The 12,847-nt window shown below is 38.1% G+C and overlaps 1 protein-coding gene across 1 annotated transcript in view; it reads left to right on the forward strand.

The window, feature by feature from the left end:
- Positions 1–12,847, forward strand: part of trim2a (tripartite motif containing 2a) — a 44,190-nt gene that overhangs the window by 456 nt on the left and 30,887 nt on the right. The gene's annotated exons all lie outside the window — the stretch shown is intronic.

Genomic DNA, 12,847 nt, shown 5'->3' on the forward strand with positions numbered 1-12,847 from the left:
TATATTGTTATTATTTAAGCCATGTATTCGACTGAAGCTCAAGCAAGCAGTGTGTTCAGATGCTTCACCTGTTCACTTGTAGCCTACTGACATTTTCAGAAATCTCACAGTTAGGCAGCCAACCATTTACATTCAATAATTTAGCAGACGCTTTTATTGAGGTTTATTCACAAGTGATTAATTGTATCATCACCACCATGTTTCAGATTCAGAATGCTAAAACATTATTATACACAAGCCATTTTCTTTTTGTGGTAATTCATTGTAATGTGGCATACTTGCTCCCTTCCTGCATGTCTGGAAAGAGTTTATCTACACTTGCAGACTGTGCACTGACGCCTATTCAAGGAAAATATGCCACTCTGATATGAGAAGACGTGTACGTGTGTGTGTGTGTGTGTGTGTGTGTGTGAGTTCTGTAATGTTAATCTTGACAGTTAGACACACCTTGGTGGTGCTCCCTGCTCTCATATTGTAAATCTTAATGATCATTAAAATGGAAATTTTAATGATCACTGTAATGTGTATATAATCAGTTAAGGTTGCTGACACACACACACACACACACACACACACACACACACACACACACACACACACACACACACACACACACACACACACACACACACACACAGTTTTAATAGCTGTTTTCTGTAACACTGCACTACTTCCAAGCCAGCAGTTTGTCTGAATCAACATATAATTTTAGACAAACATTGTGTATTATTGTTTGTCTTAACCAAGATTAGACAGTGATAGAAAATGCAGATTGCAGGGCTGTAAAGCACACACACTGAAGCAGATGGGCGTCCTCAGGAAGCTGATTGGCCCAGTGTCCTGGTTTGCATACAGGAAGGCAGTGGCTCATGATATTTTTAGTGGTACTAAAGACAGAATGTTGTCTATTTTAACACTGAAAGGAAAAATTAACCCTCCAAAAATTTAATCATAATGTATGCACCCTGCTGTTTGCAACCTGTGTGATTTTTTTTTTTTTATCCTTTTTTTTTTTTTTTTTTGGTTGAACAAAAAAGGAGATATTTGGAAAAAATACCCTTGCTAAAACTAAACTAAAGTGGTTGGTGATTTATACTACTTGGTCCAAAAAAGGACCATAAAATGAGACAAGTCTTGTGTAGAAGAGATTGATGTTTAAGTTATTATAAGTCTGCTACAAGATATCACACATGCAAAAACAAATGATGTTCCTGCACAGTTTCCTGCACGTCTCTTCCTCCTTTATTTATCATGTTGTCTAGTGTGCTGCACTCACAGCTGTATGCAAATAAAGTTCTGTTCACCATTCTATCATGATTTAAATTGACACTTTAGCAGTTTTTAAGTAGCCTATGGTTCATAGTTTCAGTATAATTATTTTTATATGTAGAGTATACAAATTGGTCAGGACAAAAATGTACTAGACTTACCAATCTGTTTTAATGAAAATATAAAGGAATTATTCACCCAAAAATGAAAATTATCCCATAATTTACACGCCATTAAGTCATCTTAGGTGTATATGACATTCCTCTTTTAGCCAAACAAAATTCGGAGTTATATTAAAAAATATCCTTGCTCTTCCAAGTTTTATAATTGGAGTAAGTAGAGCCCGAGATTTCAAAGCCCAAAAAAGCACATCCATCCATCTTTAAAGTAATCCATACTGCTCCAGGGGGTTAATAAAAGCCTTCTAAAGTGAAGCCATGCGTTTTTGTACGAAAAATATCAATTTTTATAACTATAATCACTGGCTTCTGGTAAAGGCAGTACGCTAGTCGAATTCAGGCCGAAGAATGACCTCTGACCCGACGGTTGACGTAGGATATATAGAAAGCAGCGTAAGCTTAGGTGAGAGTAGACACCTCTATAAACAAATAGAGCTGGGCAACAAACTCAAGCTGCGCTTCTCTTATATCGAAATCCTCTGATATTTCTTTTTAAAAATTCTCGTTTAAGCCTTCTAATTTGTGACTGATGTTTTGTTTTGCTCTATCCTCTGCGCTTCCACATTCATCAGTACCTAATGCGTCGGGTCAGAGGTCACTCTTCCGTCAGAACTAGACTCTCGTCCACCGTTACTGTAAGCCAGTGATTTATAGCTTATAAAGTTATAACTATGGATATTTTTCTTACAAAAAAGTATCACTTCGCTTCAGAAGGCCTTCATTGACACCCTGGAGCCGTATGGATTACTTTTATAATGGATGGATGTGCTTTTTTTGGGCTTCAGAATCTCTGGTGCTACTCACTCCCATTATAAAGCTTGGAATAGACAGGATAGTTTTTAATATAACTCCGATTGTGTTTGGCTGAAAGAAGAAAGTCATAAACACCTAGGATGTCTTGAAGGTGAGTAAATTATGGGATAATTTTCATTTTTGGGTTAACTAACACTTTAAGTTGGTCAAATTATGTTTATTAGTTAAAACAGAGTATTGACACAAGTATTGTGACTTCACAAATTTGGCTAAACCATATAACAAAGTTTTAAAGGATGATTCTCAATTCAAGTTATTAAAATTGTCATCTATTGAATTGTTTATTATATTGGTAACTCAAAGTTCTTATAAATCAATATAGTAGGCATATGGTAAAACTGACAGATATTACAGTGCATTGACCTGATCTTTCAACCCACTGCCCTCATTCTGAAATCATAGACTCAAAGGTTGTTGATATGATTCAGTTTCCATGGTTATTCTATCGAATGATGTGTCAACACTGTAGGGTCATTTCATTATCTTTTAGACTTGTAAGAAATAGGAATTTAGCTAACCTGATTATATAAACACAGTTGCAATTCCTCTTAAGAGTTATGGGATGAATGAGCAGAATGTACTGTTTTACTATTGCTTTGTGGTTTCTCCTGTGCTCATTGTTGGATGTCACACATGCGTGCGTGTGTGTGCGTGCGTGCGTGTGTGTGTGTGTGTGTGTGTGTGTGTCTGGGTTAAAGCCCTGATGAGATGATTAGTGCTGCTGATGAAAGTGGTGGGGGAGGGCCGTCGACCCTGTGTGACATGGCTGGTGATGGGCTGAGAATGTATGGCAAAGGTCAAACATGTCTATGTGTGCACCTAATTTTCTTTCATATTTTTAGTTCTCTGAAGTATAGCCTACTTTTGCTTGTTTGACTTGTATGTGTATGTGTACATTTATTTATATTTCCATTGCATTCATGTGCAAATATTCCTGCAGTGTGACAGATGGATTTTTATAAGTACAAATATTCCATGTAGTCTTTCGAATAATGAGGTCATAAAAGCTGCTGACTTATTAGTTATAAATGAATATATCTACTAGTGATGCACCAAAATGAATTTTTACTGAAAACACCAAAGCCAATAAGAAAGTTTATTTAATAATCAATTGATTAATCAAATTGTTTTTAATAACTAACACAAATAAAAACAGAGTTGTACAAACAGTGCACAAGACACAAAGTGCACAAAGTTTCTACCTCAATTTGCTGTTGTAAATATTTTAACAGTGGTTGTAAAAGAAAAACATGTTTTCGTTACATACTTACCAGTAGTGAAACATACATTAAATAATGAAGTAGAGATGCACCGGTTACAATTTTCTAGGCCGACTCCGATTTTTCATGAGTTTGACCTGCCGATACTGATTTTAGCCGATTCCAATTTCATTTTTTCTAACCACTTTACAGCAAACACAAATATTTATTTTCTATCTTTTCTTTAATAGAACATTTTACATAGAACTTAGAACATTTTTTAAACAAATAAAATAAAATAGAACTATATCAATTATTACTCCTGGTGTGGGAAATTCACACATATCTAAGTGCAGTGTTATGGTATGGAAGACCCATTTTCACTTTTATATATGTATCATGTATTATCATAAATAAGACAAGCATGTGTGTAAGGAAATATTGTTTCAAAACTGATTAAAATCTAAATCACAATATTGCAACAAAAAAAAAAATCGTGATAGCTTTTTTGTCCATATCACACAGCCCTATTTGTCATGTGATGTACTGTAAATGAATCAAAGACAGTTTGTGAAACATTGATTAATTATGTCCTATAATACAGTTGTTTTCAATTTTTTTATGGTTTGTTGGTTTGAATGACCCAACAATCTATGGCTTGAATCGCTCTTTTAAAAAAAAAAAAAATTTTAACTCCAGTATGCGCTTTCAAATTCATTCTTTCTTTCTTTCTTTCTTTCTTTCTTTTGGTAGATAGATTGATAGATAGCAAGTACTTGCACTAATGTACACAGCAATGGTGTAGTGTAGTGCATATTGTGCATTCTTACTGTTAACACGTTTCTTTCTATACAGTAAGTGAGTGAGTTCATCAAAATTGACAGTTGACCTTTTCTCAGGCATTGATACAAGTGTTCTCCCTCTTTCAGAGGCCCAGGGCCGCCTCTTTGACCTATCCGATGAGTCTCTACAAAGTCATTGATTGGTTCCTCTCCCTTGCTGTCTATCCTGCTGTATAATAACAAACTGCATATGCTCACACAAATACTTTACATACAATAAATGGTCAACTGTAGTGGTTATACTGCAAAAATAATTAATTGTTTTTGAAAATGTAGTTTAGATGTATATACTTTACAAACGCAATGTGTGCATTTTGAAAGGCTGCTACTTATAATACTTAAATTGAAAGGTATGTGTACATGAAATATTCATTAAAAATAAGCTTAAGCATTTGGGAAATAGCCATGATCATGATTGTCTTTTTGGATATCAAATTAGTCCTTTGAGAAAATGTGCCCTGACAAAAGATGGCAAAGTGATATAAAAAATGTAAATCTACTGTACATTGAAAATAAACTAGTTTTAAAACATATCCTCCAGTGCTGGTCAAGGCAGCAGAATGGTAAATGTTATTATATTGGTTGCTTAGGAAGATGGATAATCAAAATATATTTAGCTTAAATACTTACAGTAAAGCATATTCAAATATCTGATTTCAGATCAGTATAAGGTCTTACTCAAATCCCTAGCCTATACACTCAGCTGTAAGAAGAGGAATTAGGTTTATTTTTTTCTAAAACACAGAGCTTTGTTTATGCTTTTGTTGATTGGACTGATGTGGTCAAGGTCTTGTTCATCACCATGGTCACTGGTCAGTACAATTGTGCGAATCCAATGTGGTCAATTGCCAAAGATGGGTCATAAACAAAACAGCTGAGCTCTATCTGGAAAGCCCTGTGATGGGCTGGACTGTTTAGATCAACATCATCATAGCAGAGCTGAACTGAATGTAATACAGTAATGCTTTGCTATAGCTATTCTGAAGAAAACAAGGATTTCTCTCTGTAAGAGAGTGAGTAAACCCTACCATGAAATTTATGTTTAAAGCAATGCATATTATAATGTGAAATGTTGTCATGTATGGAAGTAAAATAATGCCAAATGTTTTTGAAACAAAAAGCCTGTTGAATTGTACTACTTGAAAAAAAATATGCATTGCATTAACCCTGCTTGTATTTTAATGCATTGTATTTTCAGGGCTTGCATTTTAATGGGCTGGAATTTAGCATGGTGGAATATTTAAGCTGTGAATATTTAATTTCAAACACATTTTCATTAGTAAAATTTAAATAATCCATATTCACCTTTCATATTTCAATTCCAAAATATTCAAACTGATTAAAAATGTCATTCTGACATTTTCGGATTATTCGAGGGTGCTGTGTTAATCGCTGGTCCGAGACAGCCACTGTAAACAGATATAAACTCGTGGAGATTCAGGACAAGGCCAGGACAGCGGTCAAGTCTGTGGAGTCGACAAGAGCACGCAAGTAGATTTTTTCTTAATATCCAGTACTCCTGTTGTTTCAGGTTTATTATTTTTCTCAAGCTAGGGCTATTTTCGATTCTGTGGTTATTTAATTTTTTTACCTTCTCACAAATCTGTATTTTAATTAGACGCGTTGCTACTTTTTATAAGAGCCGCGTTCTTGATATTATTGCAGTTTAAATTGCATAGGACTTAAGTGAGTCACTGGCCAACAGCTAGTTTCGATCTCTGACATTTTCGGATTATTCGAGGGTGCTGTGTTAATTGCTGGTCCGAGACAGCTGTCTTCACTCAGTTATTTGAGCGCATTATATCTATGTAGTGTGCGCGCTATCGCGGAAGCGGCAGCGTAAGCGTTTCAGCCTTCTCATGTGAAGACCGACTCGGGTAAAGACCATCGACTCTACCTGTGCGACTCCACCGAGCAACGACACCAGCTAAGCACTTAAGTATCTTCTTCTCCCTTTCCTTTCCTACTTGTACTCTATTTCCCTTAATCAACATGTGCTTTCAATACATTCCGGTTGTCTCTCGACAACGCACTCTCATCACGCACAGAAGGCAGAGCAATACTGCTAATCTGTGTCCCGTTCTCTAATCCACACACACACCTCTCTCTCTTTCTATGGGTCTATGGAATTGTCAGTCAGCAGTCAATAAAGCTGACTTCATTCCTGCCTTTGCATCTCTTTCAACTCTTAATATCTTGGGCTTGACTGAGACCTGGATCCGTCCAGAAGACTCAGCAACCCCTGCTGCTTTCTCTAACAACTTTTCTCTCTCTCACACCCCTCGCCAGTCTGGTAAGGGTGGGGGGACTGGTATTCTCATTTCTAACAATTGGAAATACTCAACTCTCTCTACTCTATGCAATAACAACTCATTTGAATATCATGCTGTTACACTTACAACTCCCTTTAAGATCCAGATTGTAGTCATTTATCGCCCCCCAGGTCAACTGGGAAGCTTTGTTGAGGAGCTGGATGTGCTGCTGTCCTCTTTCCCTGATGACGGCACTCCACATGTAGTCTTTGGCGATTTCAGCATTCATCTAGAGAAGCCGTATGCTACAAATTTCATCTCTCTCCTAGCCTCATTCGATCTCAAACGGCTCATCGCCAGAGGTACTCACAAGTCAGGCAACCAACTGGACCTGGTCTACAGACGCAACTGCATCACAGACAACATTTTGGTGAAACCTCTCCATGTTTCAGATCATTTCCTCATTACTTTCAATCTACAACTCACTATCCACACTCCACCAACTCCCCTACCAGTTACCTTCAGACGAAACCTGCGCTCACTTTCTCCCTCCCGTCTTTCCTCTGCTGTGTCATCTTCTCTTCCCTCACCCTCACAATTCTCATCTCTAGATGTGAATACCGCAACGGATACTTTATGCTCCACTTTAACTTCTTTAGACACTATCTGCCCTCTCTCCTCCAGGCCAGCACGCGCTACCCCCTCTAACCCCTGGTTATCTGAGGTTCTTCGTGAACACCGGACTAAACTCAGGGCAATGGAGAGGAAATGGCGCAAATCAAAAGATACATCTGACCTGAGTATGTACCAATCTCTACTCTCTTCCTTATCTGCTGATGTTCACGCCGCAAAATCTTCATATTTCCACAACAAGATCAACACCGCCTCTAACACACGAACACTTTTCAAGACATTCAACTCTCTCCTGTCCACCTCCACCACCACCCACCTCCTCGCTAACTGTTGATGATTTTGCTAACTTCTTCACTAACAAAACAACAACCATTAGCAGTCAGTTCTCTCCTCCACACACACAGGAACCTAGGCCAACCTCTCCCACAGCCAATACCCTTCTCTCCTCCTTCTCTCCACTAACGGAGGAAGAAGTATCTAAACTTCTCCTCTCCAGTCATCCTACCACCTGCCCTCTAGACCCCATCCCCTCACACCTTCTTCAAGCCATCACTCCCACACTTCTACCAGCACTCACACACACCATCAACTCATCCCTCCATATTGGCATTTTTCCTACCGTATTTAAGCAGGCTCGGGTAACCCCACTGCTTAACCTGTTAACCTTCAAGGCCACTTTTGAAAAATCCCCAGAAATGGCATACCCAAACTTAAACAGATACAGTTCATGAACCCTTTGCACTAAAAGCACAAGTATGATCTCATTTGAAAGCTGACACCTAGTAGTTTATTGTAAATGTAGAAATAATTATTGTCATAATGAAAAAAAAATGTTTAAATAGCTTCAAAGTTTTGTAAAGTTATTAGAAATTTACTTTTATGAAACATCTTCATAAAAATAAAATTGAAGTTGGCCCTGGAGCAATCTAGAAATGCACTGCAGCTAAAGCCATATGTGTGACCATTTTATATTTAAAATCTGAAAATGATAAGTCTAAAACTCTGTATTTAGTTAAATGTTTTTCAAGATCATGTCAAATTACTTTATTTTGATTAGACTCTAAAATGCAAACTGATGTTTAGTCATCTTCTGAGTCATCTAATCAGTCTATTGTCTCTATTATTTTGTGGTGCAAACGAGCCCCATTCAGAGTCAGTCTCTCCTTGCACACATTTACACCTCTCCAGACTGGTTATGGCTCTAAATATGCATTTCTTTTGTCTGCATTATAGCTACTAACGACTGGCTATTCACAGGCTATTCATAGGGTTTCAAACCCTAATTTCTTTTATCAAAGTTCTCACTAAATATTTGAAACTGGTATCAAATGCACTGAAACATTTCAGTAAGCATTCCTATTTAGAAAAAAATCATAAAACAATAACTGCTGGTGGCAGGTGCACCTGGGCTAGCTAGCATGTTAGCTTAGCACACCATCAATACACGACCATTTATGAGATTGAAACCATGTTTGTGCTCCAAACTTACTTTATAACGCAAGTCGAGTGTTTTAAATAATCTTCTGTGATCTAATTTGGCTTCAGATAAAAAAAAAATCCGACAGAAAATTTATTATTTATAGTGTTCTGCACGATGATGAAATCTATATCGATTAGCATTGCATTATAAATATAATCTATTATTATGAAATACCTGGCATGGCTTGAAGAACACAGGTAACTCAAATATCATTGCAATCATGTTTATTGTCTTCAAAACATCTTTATCTGCATGTTACAGCGATCTCTGTCAGCTACTTTCTGTATCAGTGACGTCCTGGAATGTCACATGACTATGGGTCTTCTTCGTGATCCATATATGGACTGTTATTGTGCATATAGCGCCCTCAGGCTATTGGTATGAATTGAAAACACAGCACATCTCAGTAAGAAGCGATCATAATGATTACATCGACGCATTTGGGTATAAATTCAACAAATATTATTCCTGTCTATAGAAATATGATGTGAATCTATGAGACTATATCAATATTTCTCCAATTCTGCACATTTTTGAGCTAAAGCCCTGAGGGACGATGTTTTGCGAATCGCTGTCATGACGACAGCTTGGAGTGTTTTTTATGAATGGACCAGCTGACGCTCATAATTCATATTAAAGGTATCGACTCATTTTTCCATTTCATAACTCCTGACACAAATTAAGACATAACTGTCACTATAAGTTTCTCAGAATACAATAGTGGTCAAATACTGAATCTTGAGTATTATATCTTTTTAATGATGTATAGTTTGTCAAGGTATAACATTAAATCTGATAGTAAATTTGAACTAAATAAAAAAAAAACGCTTCAGTGCGCCGACGCTCTGGAAACGGTTAACAGGTTAAAAAAACCAACATTAAACACATCACTTCTAGAGAATTACAGACCTGTCTCTCTCCTACCATTCATTGCAAAAACACTTGAACGAGTTGCTTTCAACCAAGTATCATCTTTCCTGTCTCCGAACAACCAGCTGGATGTTAACCAATCTGGCTTCAAGAAAGGGCATTCGACCGAGACCGCATTACCTTCAGTCACAGAAGCCCTGCGGATCGCTAAAGCTGCTTCCAAATCATCAGTTCTCATTCTCCTAGACCTGTCTGCTGCCTTCGACACTGTGAATCATCATATCCTTCTGTCCACCCTCTCATCACTGGGCATCACTGGAACTTCCCTCCACTGGTTTGACTCCTATCTCACAGGTAGGTCATTCAGGTTCGCATGGAGAGGCGAGATATCCAAAGCACATCGACTGACCACAGGGGTTCCCCAGGGGTCAGTCCTTGGACCCCTCCTCTTCTCCATTTACACCACATCACTGGGACCCATCATACAGGCACATGGTTTCTCTTACAACTGCTATGCTGATGACACCCAGCTCTACCTCTCATTTCAACCAGACGATCCCACAGTAGCTGCACGTATCTCTAGCTGTCTGGCGGACATCTCGGCATGGATGAAGGAACGTGATCTGCAGCTCAATCTGGCAAAGACTGAGCTTCTCGTCCTCCCTGCCAATCCGTCTCTACAGCACGACTTCACTATCCAGCTAGACTCATCCTCAATCACCCCATCAAGGTCAGTCAGAAATCTTGGAGTAATCTTTGATGACCAGCTAACCTTCACAGACCACATTTCAAAGACAGCTCGATCATGCAGGTTTGCAATGCACAACATCAGGAAGATCAGGCCTTTCCTAACTGAGCATGCAACACAACTTCTTGTCCAGGCCCTGGTTATTTCTAGGCTTGATTACTGCAATGCTCTTCTAGCTGGTCTTCCATAATGTGCAACTAAACCCTTACAAATGATCCAGAATGCTGCTGCTCGTCTTGTCTTCAACGAGCCCAAAAGAGCCCACGTCACTCCGCTGTTCATCTCCTGCATTGGCTACCACTCGCTGTTCGAATCAAGTTCAAGGCGCTGACACTTGCTTACAGAATTTCCACCGGCTCAGCTCCCTCCTACTTTCACTCGCTCCTACGGGTCTACATCCCTACCAGAAGCCTACGATCGGCCAAGGAGCGACGGCTCGTGGTGCCTTCACAGCGAGGCACAAAATCACTGTCCAGAACATTCTCATTCACGGTTCCATGCTGGTGGAATGATCTCCCCACCCTCGTCCATAATGCAGAATCCCTGACAGCATTCAAAAGACAACTGAAAACTCATCTCTTATGTGAGCACTTAACATAAAAAAATAATAAAAAAAAACTTTTCCTTGAAATCTTCGCTTGTCTGGTATATGCTACTCTGAGCAATGTTTGAACTTTGTATTCTGAGCACTTCTTGCGTTGTGTTTGCCTCTCCATGATGACTCGCTTGGTTTAATCCTCAAATGTAAGTCGCTTTGGATAAAAGCGTCTGCTAAATGACTAAATGTAAATGTAAAAATACAACGTATAATATTCAACAGGTGGTTTTAGGTCCATTTTATTTCGCTTTGCAAATTCGCTTCCACAAATTCAGTGGTTCAAATTCAATAGTAAATTCATCATTGACATCAAGGAACTGCAGGAAAAGCAGTAGATTACCGAGCATAATCTCCATTTGCTGTAAGTCGATCTCACCAGCAGGGGGTGCAAGCGCTTGTTGTTGACGAAGACCAGAGCAGCAGTTAGAGCAAGCCATTCATTCATAAAAAACTAATTTACAACAATGTAAGTGTATCTGTGGTTATTATGACGCATGTTTTATGTGAAATTCAGTGTCTTCACGATTACTTTTCATGTGTAGCCTACATGCATCTTTCTCTACCATGAACGAGATTATAATGTTATTCCCACGATGTGGATGTACAGATCCAATGTTACATTTGAGTTTGACATATATTTCTATTGATTGATTAGTTGCCTCAACATAATATTGCGGCGATTGTGCTGCATGCAGTAGGCTACTAGGGTTCCTCTCAATACGTCAGGATTTCCCTGCTGGACATATAAAACGCTTAACGTAGCTTAATGGAGTAATACAGCACAGTGTTATAAATGACCAAACTCGCAGGCAAGCAGAAGGACTCAGAATATGAATTTAACGCGCAAAGTTTAATGCTCAGCGTTTTTCAGTGATACTGGCATAAAGTTGGCTCAACATTGGACATTCGCACATTTGGGGACCGTCTCTAAAGTTACATCCGACATTGGTATGTACGTTTCTAACTTCAATAGCATTTGAAGAGAATGACTTACAGTCATAAAACCAAATGTAAAGTGGTCATGTAGGTGTCAGGCATAATGCGCAATTTATTCAAATAAATTGAAGTTTGCTATTGAAGTTAGAAACGCTTAGGCCTATAGGACTACCAATGTTACTTTAGAGACGGTCCCTAAATGTGCGAATGTCAAGCCAATGTCACATTTAGTCATTTAGCAGACGCTTTTATCCAAACCGACTTAGTTAAACTAACAATATAGGACAACAATATTAAAGTGCTATGACCCTTCCCAGTTTAATCTAATGCAGTACATGTACTTCTCCAATAAGGTGCGAGTTTTGTCTTTTATATCACTGTATTAGTCCATTAATGCTACGTTAAGCGCTTTTTCCTGACGGAAGGGGAATCCTTGAGTATGATGAGGAATTGAGGGAAACCGAATATAATCCCGTTCATGGTAAAATAAAATAAAAAGCTGATAACATGTAAGGCTACTCAGGAAAGTAACAATGAAGTTAATGAATGAAACATAAAAACAGATTTTGTGCCTTTGTCATCTTTTCCGCTATACTGACCCTAATAATCACAAAAAAAACTTAATGCATGCTCAATTGTTGTAAATGAGTTTTTATGAATGAATGGCTTGCTCTAACTGTTGCTCGAGCTTCGTCAACAACACACACTTGCACCCCCTGCTGGTGAGATCGACTAACAGCAGATGGAGATTATGCTCGGTAATCTACTGCTTTTCCTGCAGTTCTTGGATGTCAACGTTGAATTTACTGTCGAATTTGAACCACTGAATTTCTGGAAGCGAATTTGCAAAGCGAAATAAAATGGACCGAAAACCGCCTGTTGAATATTATAGGTTGTATTTTTAATCAGTTTGAATATTTTGGAATTGAAATATGAAAGGTGAATATTGATTATTTAAATTTTACTAATGCAAATGTGTTTGAAATATTTTGAATTTGAATATTCACAGCTTAAATATATCAACCATG

The sequence above is a fragment of the Siphateles boraxobius genome, unplaced genomic scaffold, assembly GCF_051911475.1.
Source record: "Siphateles boraxobius isolate OS27281-9 unplaced genomic scaffold, OSU_SipBor_1 17, whole genome shotgun sequence".
Classification (NCBI taxonomy): Eukaryota; Metazoa; Chordata; class Actinopteri; order Cypriniformes; family Leuciscidae; genus Siphateles; species Siphateles boraxobius.